Source organism: Macrobrachium rosenbergii, chromosome 44 (genome assembly GCF_040412425.1).
Source record: "Macrobrachium rosenbergii isolate ZJJX-2024 chromosome 44, ASM4041242v1, whole genome shotgun sequence".
In the NCBI taxonomy this organism is placed as follows: domain Eukaryota; kingdom Metazoa; phylum Arthropoda; class Malacostraca; order Decapoda; family Palaemonidae; genus Macrobrachium; species Macrobrachium rosenbergii.
Window position 1 is genome coordinate 15892648 of NC_089784.1, and position 12856 is coordinate 15905503.

General features: G+C 34.0%; 1 long non-coding RNA gene across 2 annotated transcripts in view; it reads right to left on the reverse strand.

Annotated features, from left to right (window-relative positions):
- The window catches only part of LOC136829367 (uncharacterized), a 521509-nt gene that overhangs the window by 417743 nt on the left and 90910 nt on the right, over positions 1-12856 (reverse strand). The window contains exon 1 of one of the 2 annotated variants that reach the window (XR_010850366.1): positions 3860-4060. The exons of the other annotated variant lie outside the window; for it this stretch is intronic. This is a non-coding gene — a long non-coding RNA (uncharacterized lncRNA). Of the gene's footprint in view, positions 1-3859; positions 4061-12856 lie in introns of those variants that run through there. 2 annotated transcript variants of the gene reach the window in all.

Consider the following 12856-nt stretch of genomic DNA (forward strand, 5'->3'; position numbering starts at 1 on the left):
TTTGAACTGTATTAAGATAAACTAATCGAAATTTAACCATTTTCGTCCACTATCTGGACGATAAACTTGAAAAGACAAGATAGAAATATAAAAATATCGAAATACTTCGGAAATTAACGTCTATAATTTGACCTATGTGGCAACCCTTCTCTCCAAAAGAAGTTGCTAATTTACAAGCTTTATGCAGGTCTCTCTTTTTCTCTCTCTCTTTCTCTCTCTCTCTCTCTCTCTCTCTCTCTCTGGCAAGCAGGATTTTGAAGAGCTTAAAAGCTTTAGCCTAGATTTGTCATTCACTGCCTCATTAGAGAGAGAGAGAGAGAGAGAGAGAGAGAGAGAGAGAGAGAGAGAGAGAGAGAGAGAGAGAGAGAGAGAGAGAGAGATTCTTTCGTATCTAGACAAACACAAATAACACTAGGAAAAGTCTGATAAATTTTAAGCTCATCAAAACTACCTGTAGGAGAGAGAGAGAGAGAGAGAGAGAGAGAGAGAGAGAGAGAGAGAGAGAGAGAGAGAGAGAGAGAGAGAGAGAGAGAGAGAGATTTTTGTTTTAATCAATTTATTGCGCACATTGGCGTCAGACATTTAAGTACATGGTGACAATATTAGTAATTACATCTATATGGAAATTAACGTATACAATAGAATTCATATGGAGTACAACAATGGCCTAGCTCTAGTTAATATCACACACAGTTTATTTGATGAAAGGAAATACTTGTTCAGTGACCACCAAAGTGAGGATGGCGCATGAGAATTTCATCAAGCAAATTATAGTCTGTTAACAATTGCTTACATACATCAACTACTGTGAATATTTGTGGTAATAAATTGGTAACAAGTGGACATTCCAGGCAATAGTGTTCTAGGGTGTTGGCGTTGGGCGCGTCACATAACCTACAAGAAGAAAATTGAGGAGCCCCATCTTGAGAGAGAGAGAGAGAGAGAGAGAGAGAGAGAGAGAGAGAGAGAGAGAGAGAGAGAAGAGAGAGAGAGAGAGGCTTTCGTATTCACACAAATGCAACAACACTGTGAAAAGTATATATCCATTACTTGGTGTTCCAAGTAATGGATATAGGTCTATATAGGCCTAACAGGAGATGCCGATTCGTAACTGAATCTTTATCTGAAAAGCCATCTTAATTGAATCGTTATCTTTATCAGAAAAACCTTTAAGTAATTTACAACGTCCTCCATAGGCCTATCAATGAACGCACACTCAAAGACACAGAACTCTCATATACATGGTAATCAGTGTTCCATTAATCTGTCCCTAGACTAATCTTCCAAATGAAAGGTTGAACACTGGCGATAAACAAAGGAATCAATGGAGAGTTGAAAGGACTCTTTATGGGATGAAGTTCGCTGGGATACTGTATAGGATGCTTAGGATACCATCAGATGAATTCTTCTTGTTCACTTTGTATTTTCCAATAACTTTATCAACCTGGCTTCATCGGCTTTCTAAAGGTGATTGGCGACAATTTTTTCATGTTTCCCTTATTTGGGATAACTCGTAATTATGTTCCATATTTTTTGTTAGGGTCACATTAATTTTGAGATATACGGTATAACCTTTAGATTATACTGCAGAAGAGTTGACTGGTTGATTGTAAATAATCTGGCGTTACAATTATCAGGGCTAGTGACGCTGATGTAAAACAGTTCAAAACCTATGGAAGTACTACTGCACAGGGCATATATATATATATATATATATATATATATATATATATATATATATATATATATATATTGTATATACAACTCTACGATTATAAACAACAAGTTTATTCCTTTAAAAATAATCTGGAACAAAAAAATATCTAGCTCCCTATTCATAGGTCTAATGTAGCTTAACCTAACATAAAAACCTCTTACATCTGTAACACTATATGTCTAAACAGCTCCATATTGCTTCTGCCCCTATCACCACATCGCTGATGTTGGTCAGTGCCAAGGCAATGTCAACCAAACAAATAGCACAAAAGAACCCATATATCATTCTCATAGTATCTGATGATTTAGTCAAGTCTCGTGATGATGTCACTGACTTCTGTCTTACAAATGTTCTCTCTCTCTCTCTCTCTCTCTCTCTCTCTCTCTCTCTCTCTCTCTCTCTCTCTCTCTTCTCTCTTTCTGTGTGTGTGTGTGCATATAAAAACATGGATAGTGCTAACTACCTATATACACACATATACTGTATATATGTACATATATATATATATATATATATATATATATATATATATATATATAAATTCAAATTGAATTCTTTATTCATATGCAGTTACATATACATATACACGAATTATATATATATTTAAATTACAGAGGTAAAATCTTAGCGAGAGAGAGAGAGAGAGAGAGAGAGAGAGAGAGAGAGAGAGAGAGAGAGAGAGAGAGAGAGAGAGAGAGAGAGAGAGGCTAAAAACCCGTGACGCATGAAATAAATAATCTTGATGGTACCCTTCTGAAACTGCAGAAAGCAATGAAAACTGACCCAATGTGAAACACAGTGTTATATTACCACTTGTAGCCGGTTAAAACTGGGTTGGAATCGTCACTGGCCCATAATGAATGCATGCAGGCGGAAACAGAGTGAGATATACTCTTGATACGGTTATGCCACAAGTGAGATTCTAACGAAAACTATACGAAATGACGCGGAACGAGAACGAACTGACATCATATTCCACTGTCGAACATGACGCAGGCTTTTCGAAACTGCCACCACTTCCGTGCTTCATGAGGGTGCATGATTGTATTATGTATAGACATATATGCATATATATACATAATCATATACATATATATATATGTATATATAAGTATATATTCTATACGTGTACATACAGTACATACATATAAATTATATAATATATATATATATATATATATATATATATATATATATATATATATATATATATATATATATACTGTATACATATAAATACATACATTATATATATATATATATATATATATATATATATATATATATATATATATATATACCTATATATATATACCTTCAATGTACAAAAACTATAGCTACATTGATCACATAGGCGTAGCATATTGAATAACTTGTATCTACTGATTTGCAAGAAAGTAATTAAGGGAATAAATTTGTTGCTAGGCTATGTTGAAATAACATAAATTACATTTGCCTTACATTTTTGTAGGCTAGGAGCATGTTAGGCCTAGACAGATTAAGCTTCCAGCTCAAGTAGTTGATTTTTGGCTATATTTTGATAATATAAGTCAGTCGTATAGGCATTAACTCAAGTAATAATACTAACTCTGCCAATTTCGTAACTAATCTACGATATCGAACGTTATATTTATAATTCAATAAATAAATTTCATTAGGCCTATATGTGGTTATACCCTCACCATTCATGACCAAGGCTTTGACATGCTGAAACTGAGAGTAACTGTTTTTCCACTAAAGCTATTACAGGGATGAATTATTGGTTTACACAATATAATTTTTATCAAAGAAAAGTCGTGCATGATCGATATCTTACGGCAATTTGTTATAAATGATGTTAAGTAATTTTATGTAGCACATTATAAGAAAACCAAATGGCAACCTCGGTACGTGACTAGGCTAGGCCTATAATATCAATCCCAGTGAGTTTTCGATATCTCCTTCTTTATCTTTGAAGCTTATTCGTGTTGATTCGTTATACGAGAAGGAGAGCAAAGATCATATCTATATTTCGTTAAATAAAAACACAACTGTGGCCACATTTATATTATTCCGGCACATAAGCATATAAACAAATGACTACCCATAACACCTTACAATTCCGAGAAGAGTTTGTTTACATTTGACTTACGACTCACTTACAAGCAGCTGTTGACGAGGTTCGTATCGCGATTATATTAATCCAGATCTTCCGTTTCTTTCGCCGAGGTAATCCTTATACATCCTTGAGTAGGATTTATCGGTTATTAACACTATCCACAATTATAACACCATAATTTATCGGTTTTTATTCTCCGCGTCAACACGTTGAACTTTACACCACTGGTCTTACTGGGAAACACTAGGGTTACAAGCCTAAATGTTTTATTCTACGACGAGACTCGTAGACCTTACATCAATATTTAATTTTCGTAAATAAAAATAGGATTGGTTATTAATTTAATTTGATTTTCATAAATACCATTATGGTTCAACTCGATTATGTTCAGTGATGAAGATTTATGGTGAAAACTGAAATCACGGTTTATTTTGGGCTCGTTTACCCCTAGAGCCCTCCTGGCTGTAAACATGGCTTAGTAGAGAAAAATAGTATTTGCTGGTAATTTAATTTGATTTTTTTTAGTAAATAAAATTATTGCTTAATTAGATTAGGGTTACAGCTTGAGCTTTACGATAACAGAAATGAAATGTCGATTTATTTTAGACTCGTTTACCCTTCGAACACCCAAATGTAAAGTCTCAATGCTTTTTTTTTTCCTTCCCTTCGCTAAAACAATCTGTTATATTGATTAATTCTTATTTCCTCTTTGCTCGTGAATCATGGGCGCATCCATGGTTTCAGGGTGGGGGTGGTGTTAGCAGTAATCATATGTAATCTAATTTTAATGATTTTCGTAAAGTGTATGTTATTTCAGAATGTATTATAAAATCTGGTAAATTGTAAATTATATTGTATCGTTTGTAATAAAGTTGTGTCTCTTTGCCAAAATGTATTGTGAAATTGCTTGCAGTCACTTGAAAGCAATAAGCCTGGAGCCGTTTTTCCACGAAATTAACATTTCAAAGAGAAACTTCACAGCCCACAGCGCTCTCATTCCCCTGCTTGAACGCAGTAGCTGACGCCAAAAACTATTCGTAGTATTATTTCCTGGTTGAATGTATATATAAGGTCTCCATCGCCCAGAATTAGTAAATATACTTTAAATACTTAACCCACATGTCATTATTGCTTATTGCACAACTGTCAACTGGTTTTATCGTCTAAACATTAGACTAAACCTAGGCCCAGGATATCTAATTTTCACTTTGTTTCAGTTCAGGTTCCTCTCTCTCTCTCTCTCTCTCTCTCTCTCTCTCTCTCTCTCTCTCTCTCTAGCAACGTCACCAACACGTTTTCATGAATACAGATAGCGGTTAACATGGAAATTGAGTGATTTTATGTGAAGGAATAATATATCAGATTTCAGTGATAAACAAAGTTTGATTTCAAGTTTTTTAATGGTTAGTGATTTTACATGTAAATGAGTGGTTGGTTTTTATATGCATAAGGAAATAAAAAAAAAATTATGATTGTTGAGAGTAAAGAAAATAATGATTTACCTGGATTTCAGCGGAAATACAAAGAATTTATTGATTGCAAGGTTAAACAAGTAAAAAATGCGCCGATGTTTTCTGTACAGCGTATAATACTGTATGAAACTTTCAGTCACGGCCCATGAAACAAACTCAGCCATGGTCCGGTGGTGGCCTCAGCCACGGTCCGGTGGTGGCGGCATGTGTCGTTGGTACCTATATCGGTGCCAGACGTACGATTATGGCTAACTTTAACATTAAATAAAATAAAAACTACTGAGGCTACAAGGGTGTAATTTGGTATGTTTGATGATTAGGGGGCTGATGATCAACATACCCATTTGCAGCCCTCTAGCCTCAGCAGTGTTTAAGATCTGAGGGAGGACAGAAAAAGTGCGGACGGACAGACAAAGCCGTCACAAGTTTTCTTTTACAGAAAACTAAAATGGGGATAAAAAAATAAGCACAAATCTGAAAAACGCTTGTCACAAAAATAGTGAGTAAAATTCAGTGTAATAATCATGGACAACTAGCAAATTAAAAAAAAAGTCCACAGATTTGGGTAAAATAAATATTGTCATAAATATAAACAAAATCAGTACATAAAAGTCAAATTTTCTCGCGAGATTATGAACGCATGAATTAAGAAAATGCCAATGATACATATTGATCAGAGTGCTGAACGTGTCTGTAATATTGAATTTTTAATGGAGTGGCTGTTCGCCTAATAGCGCATGGATCAAATGCTTATTAAACATTTTCCGAGGGCAACTACGATTACGAGATAATCGCTCATGTGAACTTGAGTTATATACCAAATTTATGCATTAGCACATCCGTAAGATAAACTGCGCCTTGGACTCACAGATTAATATAATGATATATCTTCGAATTAATGAGAAACACTTTCACGAGCTTATTACGGGAGGGCGATAAAGGAACGCGCAATATGATAATATATTAGTATGTGGAGACGAGGTACTTTCTAATTTAATGTCGCAAATTTCTGACAAGACACGGACTTCCGCGAATGGAAAGGTAGCATCTAATATCAGAACAAGACTGGCATAATTTTACGGTCAGGTGTGTTTTCTCACACCTGGAAAACAGTTAACAATTCTTTGTACAAAATAAGGAAAGTTCTCCATTACATACGGTTCGAAAGCTTCAGGTGTTTTACATTTGCAGATGGTTTTGGTTTTACAAGTGAGTTACTGTAGTTCCTGCAAATCCAAGAAAATCACTGCTTCAGCCGTCCATTTTTGATTTGTGTTTTCTGGGGAAACTTGATGTTCTGCGGTAAGTCAAGTTTGTTGTTTAGGATGGTGGATACCCGCAGGGCACAAGTGGTGCCCTACAAGTACATATAATAAATCTTATATTTAATTTTGCAAGGATTCTGTATGCAAGAAAAATACATCAACGATATACAATATAAGACTAAATTATCCTTTACAGACTGAATGTATAACACACATAAGAAGTTTTAGTACCTCTAATGAATGGCTGAATTGTAAAGCCTATATTAGCCATATACTTTACATAATTTGTAGAACCATAGACCTTAGTATTCCACCAATCAGCTGGGTGAATAACACATACATTCAGGGCACATCGTCCTCATTAGCCCAACTGTTGGACGAATAAATTACAATATAAGGTCTATTTGCCTGAAGGTTGGTTAAGTATTTGGCCATCAGTTGGTTGTGAAACACTTTGAAACTCACTCTCAAACAGTTGTGATATAGCTTCCTCCTAAATTAAAATCATTAACAATTTGATTTCATGTATCACTCACCCAGCTGGTTGGTGAAATAATAAGTTGATGGTCTCTCTGCGATTCTCCAAATTATAAAAGTATATGGCTGATATAGTCTTTACAATTTAACCATTCAGTAGGGATACTAAGACTTGTTACGTGTGCTATACATTCAGTCTTTAAGGGACATTTCAGTGTGCTGTGAACTCAACCTTTAAGGTTTATTTTAATCTTTTAGTGCTTATCATTTATATATTTCTCATGTATATAGAAGCCTTGCAAAATTAAATATAAGATCTATTATATATGCTAACATATTATCATACTACGCAGTCCTTTATCGCCCTGCCGTAATAAGCTCCCGAAACTGTTTTTTATCGAGAGTTATATTATTGTATTATGATGTTACTCCAAGGTACAGTTTATCTTACGGATGTGCTAATGCATATAATTGAAGTTCACATGAGCGACCACCTTGCAAAATTTGCTGGCTTGGGGAAATGTTTAATTGGCATTCGATCTGTAATCGATAGGGTAAACAACCGCTCCTTTAAAAATTCCATAACACATAAATGTTCAGCACGCCAGTCAATATTCATCACTGGAAGCATCAATGGTTATTACCCCCGCTACTACCTACTCCTAGTACTACTCATATTATCACTCCTATTAACAATTTCGTGCAGGTCTTTACTTTTATCATTATTTCACTCAATTAAATCTTAAAACGAAAACTACTATCGAGTAACCTTTTCCACGCCAGTGAATGCGCCTGTTGTGTTTTCCCATTAACTGGTAATGTGAAGGAATTGAACCGATGAAAGCCATTAGCAAGACTACGGGAGGAGCTTTTTTCACAATTTTGTTTCCCTTTCCCTTTGTCTTCATACCAAAATGTTTGCCTTTAGGAGGGAACAGTGCAATAAACGTGGCTGAGGACGTCAGCCACCGGTACTTTTACAGAATTTCTTTTTCTTGCCTTTCTTCGTTCTATTCTTGAGTAAAACGAAAGGGGAAAAAATTAGTAAAATATTGTACGAGAAAATTCTGCAAGAGCAAATCAACCTTTTCCACCACTGTTTTACAGTTATCCGTCTTTTCTTCGAAGCATGAATTGTTCGCATTTGAACAGAGCGAATAAAACATATATGAACTTGTTTTTCTTTTACTTTCTCTTGGCGATTATGCTATGTGGCGTACACTTAGACAACAAATGAAAGCAATAGAAAGGCTGAGGTGTTTTATTATACTGTTCCTTCTCTTGAAATGGTTTATGGTTTTATTTGCCACTGAACGTGAAGCTAAAAAAAAAAAAAAAGTACCACGAGAAAAAATTGGATTATTCTGTATTTCTCTCAGTTCTAGTCCGGTTTGATGTTGCAAGATTGCAAACTGTTGATAGGTGGAATAAAAATATTCAGACTTTCTAAGAAAGAGTCATTTTACCATTATCCAGTTTCATTTTTGTTTTATAAAGCCGCTATGTTTTACCACGGTTTGTGAATAGATGAAAATTTTAACATGGGAACCATAAGGGTGTATTAAAAAGGAGATTTGGCAGTTATTTCTTACTGTTCATGTTTTTTTCTCTCTCTCTTTCTGACAGGAAAAGATTCAGTATTACAAATTATTTAAAACATAAAGAATTTCTACCATAAAATACTACATATTTTCGCTCTGTTCGAGTAATATGGATTTTTTTTGTTTTTTTGTTACACTGAAAAGGAAGATGGATCATAAAAAGTATTGAGCTATTTTTGAAAAGTATCTTTTCCCTTTGACATTCTTTTTATGTTTTTTCCCCGCTGTCCAGAATTCTGCTTTGACTATTTTTGCTTGGGAAGGCGCGAAATAAAACTGACAGAAGTATTCGGCATGAAATTTTTTCATAATTCTTTTTAATCTCTTTTATTATTTGGTATTTGGAACTCTCCAAAAGAGAAAGGAAGCAGGGAAAGTAAAAAACTTATGCTGTTTTCCGCAAATAGAGTAGTGTGGCGAATTTCCTCCATTTTCAGTTTTCATACCCTTCGTGATATGCAAATTAAAATTCTAAAAATGGCAGTTCAGCGCATAACCAAAAATTTTTTCGAAACACAATGACTTACACAATGACTTATTGAGATTTGATTTTCCTTGACATTATCCTCCTGGGGCTTCAAGAAGAGCTGCTGTTGAGTTTAGATATAAGAGAAAAAGAGGCGTGAAAGACCCATGAAAATGAGGCCTTGTGTCTTAATATAAATCAAGCCAACAGCTTGTTAATAGTGATATTCAATGTTGTATAACATCACAGTCGACTATTTCAATTCTATATGTGCAATATACAAAAACAGGAAATTCACAGCATCACGACGGATTATCGTAGATACACGGAAATTGTAACAATTTTCAATACTTAGTTGAAAAGGCTCATGAATAAGCAAAAAAATTAAAACACCTGGGTACTACCGAGTTACACCAGGTATTAACTATCTAGCTAGTTATCTACACATACATACATACACACATATATGTATATATTTATATATATATATATATATATATATATATATATATATATATATATATATATATATATATATATATATACTGTATATATAATTTTTTTACTTGATAGCCGGGTGGTTAAAGTCACTGTTCGCAGTTGTTTCTAAACCAGGCCAAGGTTCGATTTCTTGTGGGCGCAGAAGCACTTGTCAATTATAATTCCCCCTTGGATGCAAGTTATTCCCAAGGTCTAGTGAATTTGATATTAAACGTTAATTGTGGCTTAATATTTGTGAATATCTATCTATCTATATATACTTTATATATATATATATATATATATATATATATATATATATATATATATATATATATATATATATATATATATATATAGTGAGGATTGAGAGGTTCTATCAACCGGTAGACATCAGCAGGTTAGGTGAAGGATCATTCCATTATTCCTTTTCAGGTACTTTATTGATGCTGCAACGTTTCAGGACTAAAGTCCCATTTTCAAGCTATAAAAATAGAAGTTAAAGTTAAAATAAAAACTCAGGCTAAAATTAAGTAAAAAAAAAACTTTATACATATATACAAATAATAAAAAGTAAAGTACAAAGGATAGGGAGGAGTAAGTACCATAAGGTGCTGAAGGCACAGACCGAGTGACTATTCAGGGCCGGGTTCAGCTTCGACTTAAACTCACGAGAGATACAGAGGTGTTGAGGAAGACTGGGTGTTTAACTGTGGAACTAGTTGTTTAATAAAGAGTGTTTCCAAGATTGCTAAATATTGTTCGTTAGGAGTTTGGCCTATAATTTTAAAATCTTTGTAGTTTATGTCATATTTGCATTTCTTTGCATGTTCTCGTACACATGAAAATTCAGGATTAGTCAATTTGACGCCTGTGTACGAGAACATGCAAAGAAATGCAAATATGACATAAACTACAAAGATTTTAAAATTATAGGCCAAACTCCTAACGAACAATATTTAGCAATCTTGGAAACACTCTTTATTAAACAACTAGTTCCACAGTTAAACACCCAGTCTTCCTCAACACCTCTGTATCTCTCGTGAGTTTAAGTCGAAGCTGAACCCGGCCCGAATAGTCACTCGGTCTGTGCCTTCAGCACCTTATGGTACTTACTCCTCCCTATCCTTTGTACTTTACTTTTATATTATTTGTATATATGTATAAAGTTTTTTTTTTTTTACTTAATTTTAGCCCGAGTTTTTATTTTAACTTTTAACTTCTATTTTTATAGCTTGAAAATGGGACTTTAGTCCTGAAACGTTGCAGCATCAATAAAGTACCTTGAAAAGGAATAATGGAATGATCCTTCACCCTAACCTGCTGATATATATATATATATATATATATATATATATATATATATATATATATATATATATATATATATATATATATATATATTTGATACTAAAAGAAAGCTGCTAAAAATCTCTTGCATATATTAACGCTATAATTCCTAAAGCTAAAATTAAAGCAAAAAACATTTTTTCCTTGATTTTGTTTGTAAGAAGCGTTTGTAGATACTTTAGTGTTTGGGCCTAACTGGTAGAACTGATTTCCATATAACAGAAAAATCTATGATAAAAACATAGACAAGCCTTGACACGATAACTTTCATTCACAAACCAAGAATTACGTATTTATTAAATAATTCAGTTTATTTACTATGCTTTTAATGCAACATTTCCATTAATACCCGCTAAGTATAATTACTTAATTTCCAGAAAGTCTTTGCCTGTGACGACTATTCATAACAATGACATTTTTATCTGAAGCAAAATTTTCCTCTATTAATTCGCATAATATTTTCATGTAGGTTAATCGACAACTTCCGAGCAGTTATGTAAAATCCTGAAAGAAGGCAGAAAACTCTTTGGAAAACAGCACAGAAAGGATACAAAGTCTCCAAGAATAAGTTATGCTAAAAATAAAGATCCTTACATGTGTATGACATCTCAAGGGAAAACTTGACAAAATTGACTCACTCCAGCTTTCTCCTGTTAAGAACACGGTTCTCTCTCGTTAAGAATGTTATAATGGTACATTGTTAGGTCTTTATTTAACCTGCTACCGATTTATTATAGTCAGTAATTGGTAGGTTATGATGAAACCATGTCTATTTATATACAGACTAACACATCAAAATAATTTCTTATCGCAATATGTTAGTCGAACCCAGTCACTGCCTCATCAAATGAAAGAACCTGACAAAAAATCAGGTAGGTAGGAGAAAACATTCACCTTAAGAATATTGAAACAGAAACTGTCCATAGGCAACATGTTGTTAATAGAACGTTTTTATTCAATGGAATAAAACTGAAAAGGAAAAAGTAAAGTTTACTGTGGAGAAAAAGAAAAAGAAAACAAAAGAATAAAATATACAAAATCAGAGTAAACTCCACAAGAGCAACTGAGGGGCCGTAGCAAAGGGTCACCCTCAACCTTGAACCTTAGCCTTGCTCAACGTTCATCTATTTCCTATTTTACTTTTTCAATATTATTTTGCATTTTCCTTTCTCTAGTGCCTATTATAGCATTTATGTACTACACATCCATACAAACACTCGCACACAGACACTTGTATTCATAACCAAACACACATTCTCATGCATGCAAGCAAAGAGAGAGAGAGAGAGAGAGAGAGAGAGAGAGAGAGAGAGAGAGAGAGAGAGAGAGAGAGAGAGAGAGAGAGAGAGAGAGAGCGTGTTTTAATTGTTACAGAAGTTCCTGACATACAACTCCTTTAAACTTCCCTCTCCATTTAGTTACCAACTTTTGGAAAGAATGCTCGTAATTGGAATCTCCGGACACCTCGTGAATATCAAGAGGAAAATATCTATAATCTTTATGGCGAGGGATGCCCTCATATGGCAACATTTTCACTCTAACCTGTTTCAAGATTCTGTTTCAAAAGTTATTAACTCGGCTACCCTGAAAAGATATTTTTGGGAATAAGGCGGGAATGGGAATCAAAAGATGTCAACCATTGTATTTTTTTTTTCTTTGAGGAATAATGGCAAAAGAAACTCCACTCATATGTGGTTTTTGTGACAATTAACTTCCCGCCAATAACAAAAATGTAAAAATGTCAGAACCGGTTGCTATGCATCAGCAATTTTCATTTATGATAGGGAACACAGTAGGCACCATCTGACCGACGTTTCCTCTTTGTAATATCACTGAGAAATGTCACACCAGAAGCGTATTATGATTCATTCCTTATAGATTTGTATTTCGTAATGGTTGCTATTGCAGTTCCTCTTTAGTTCCTAATATT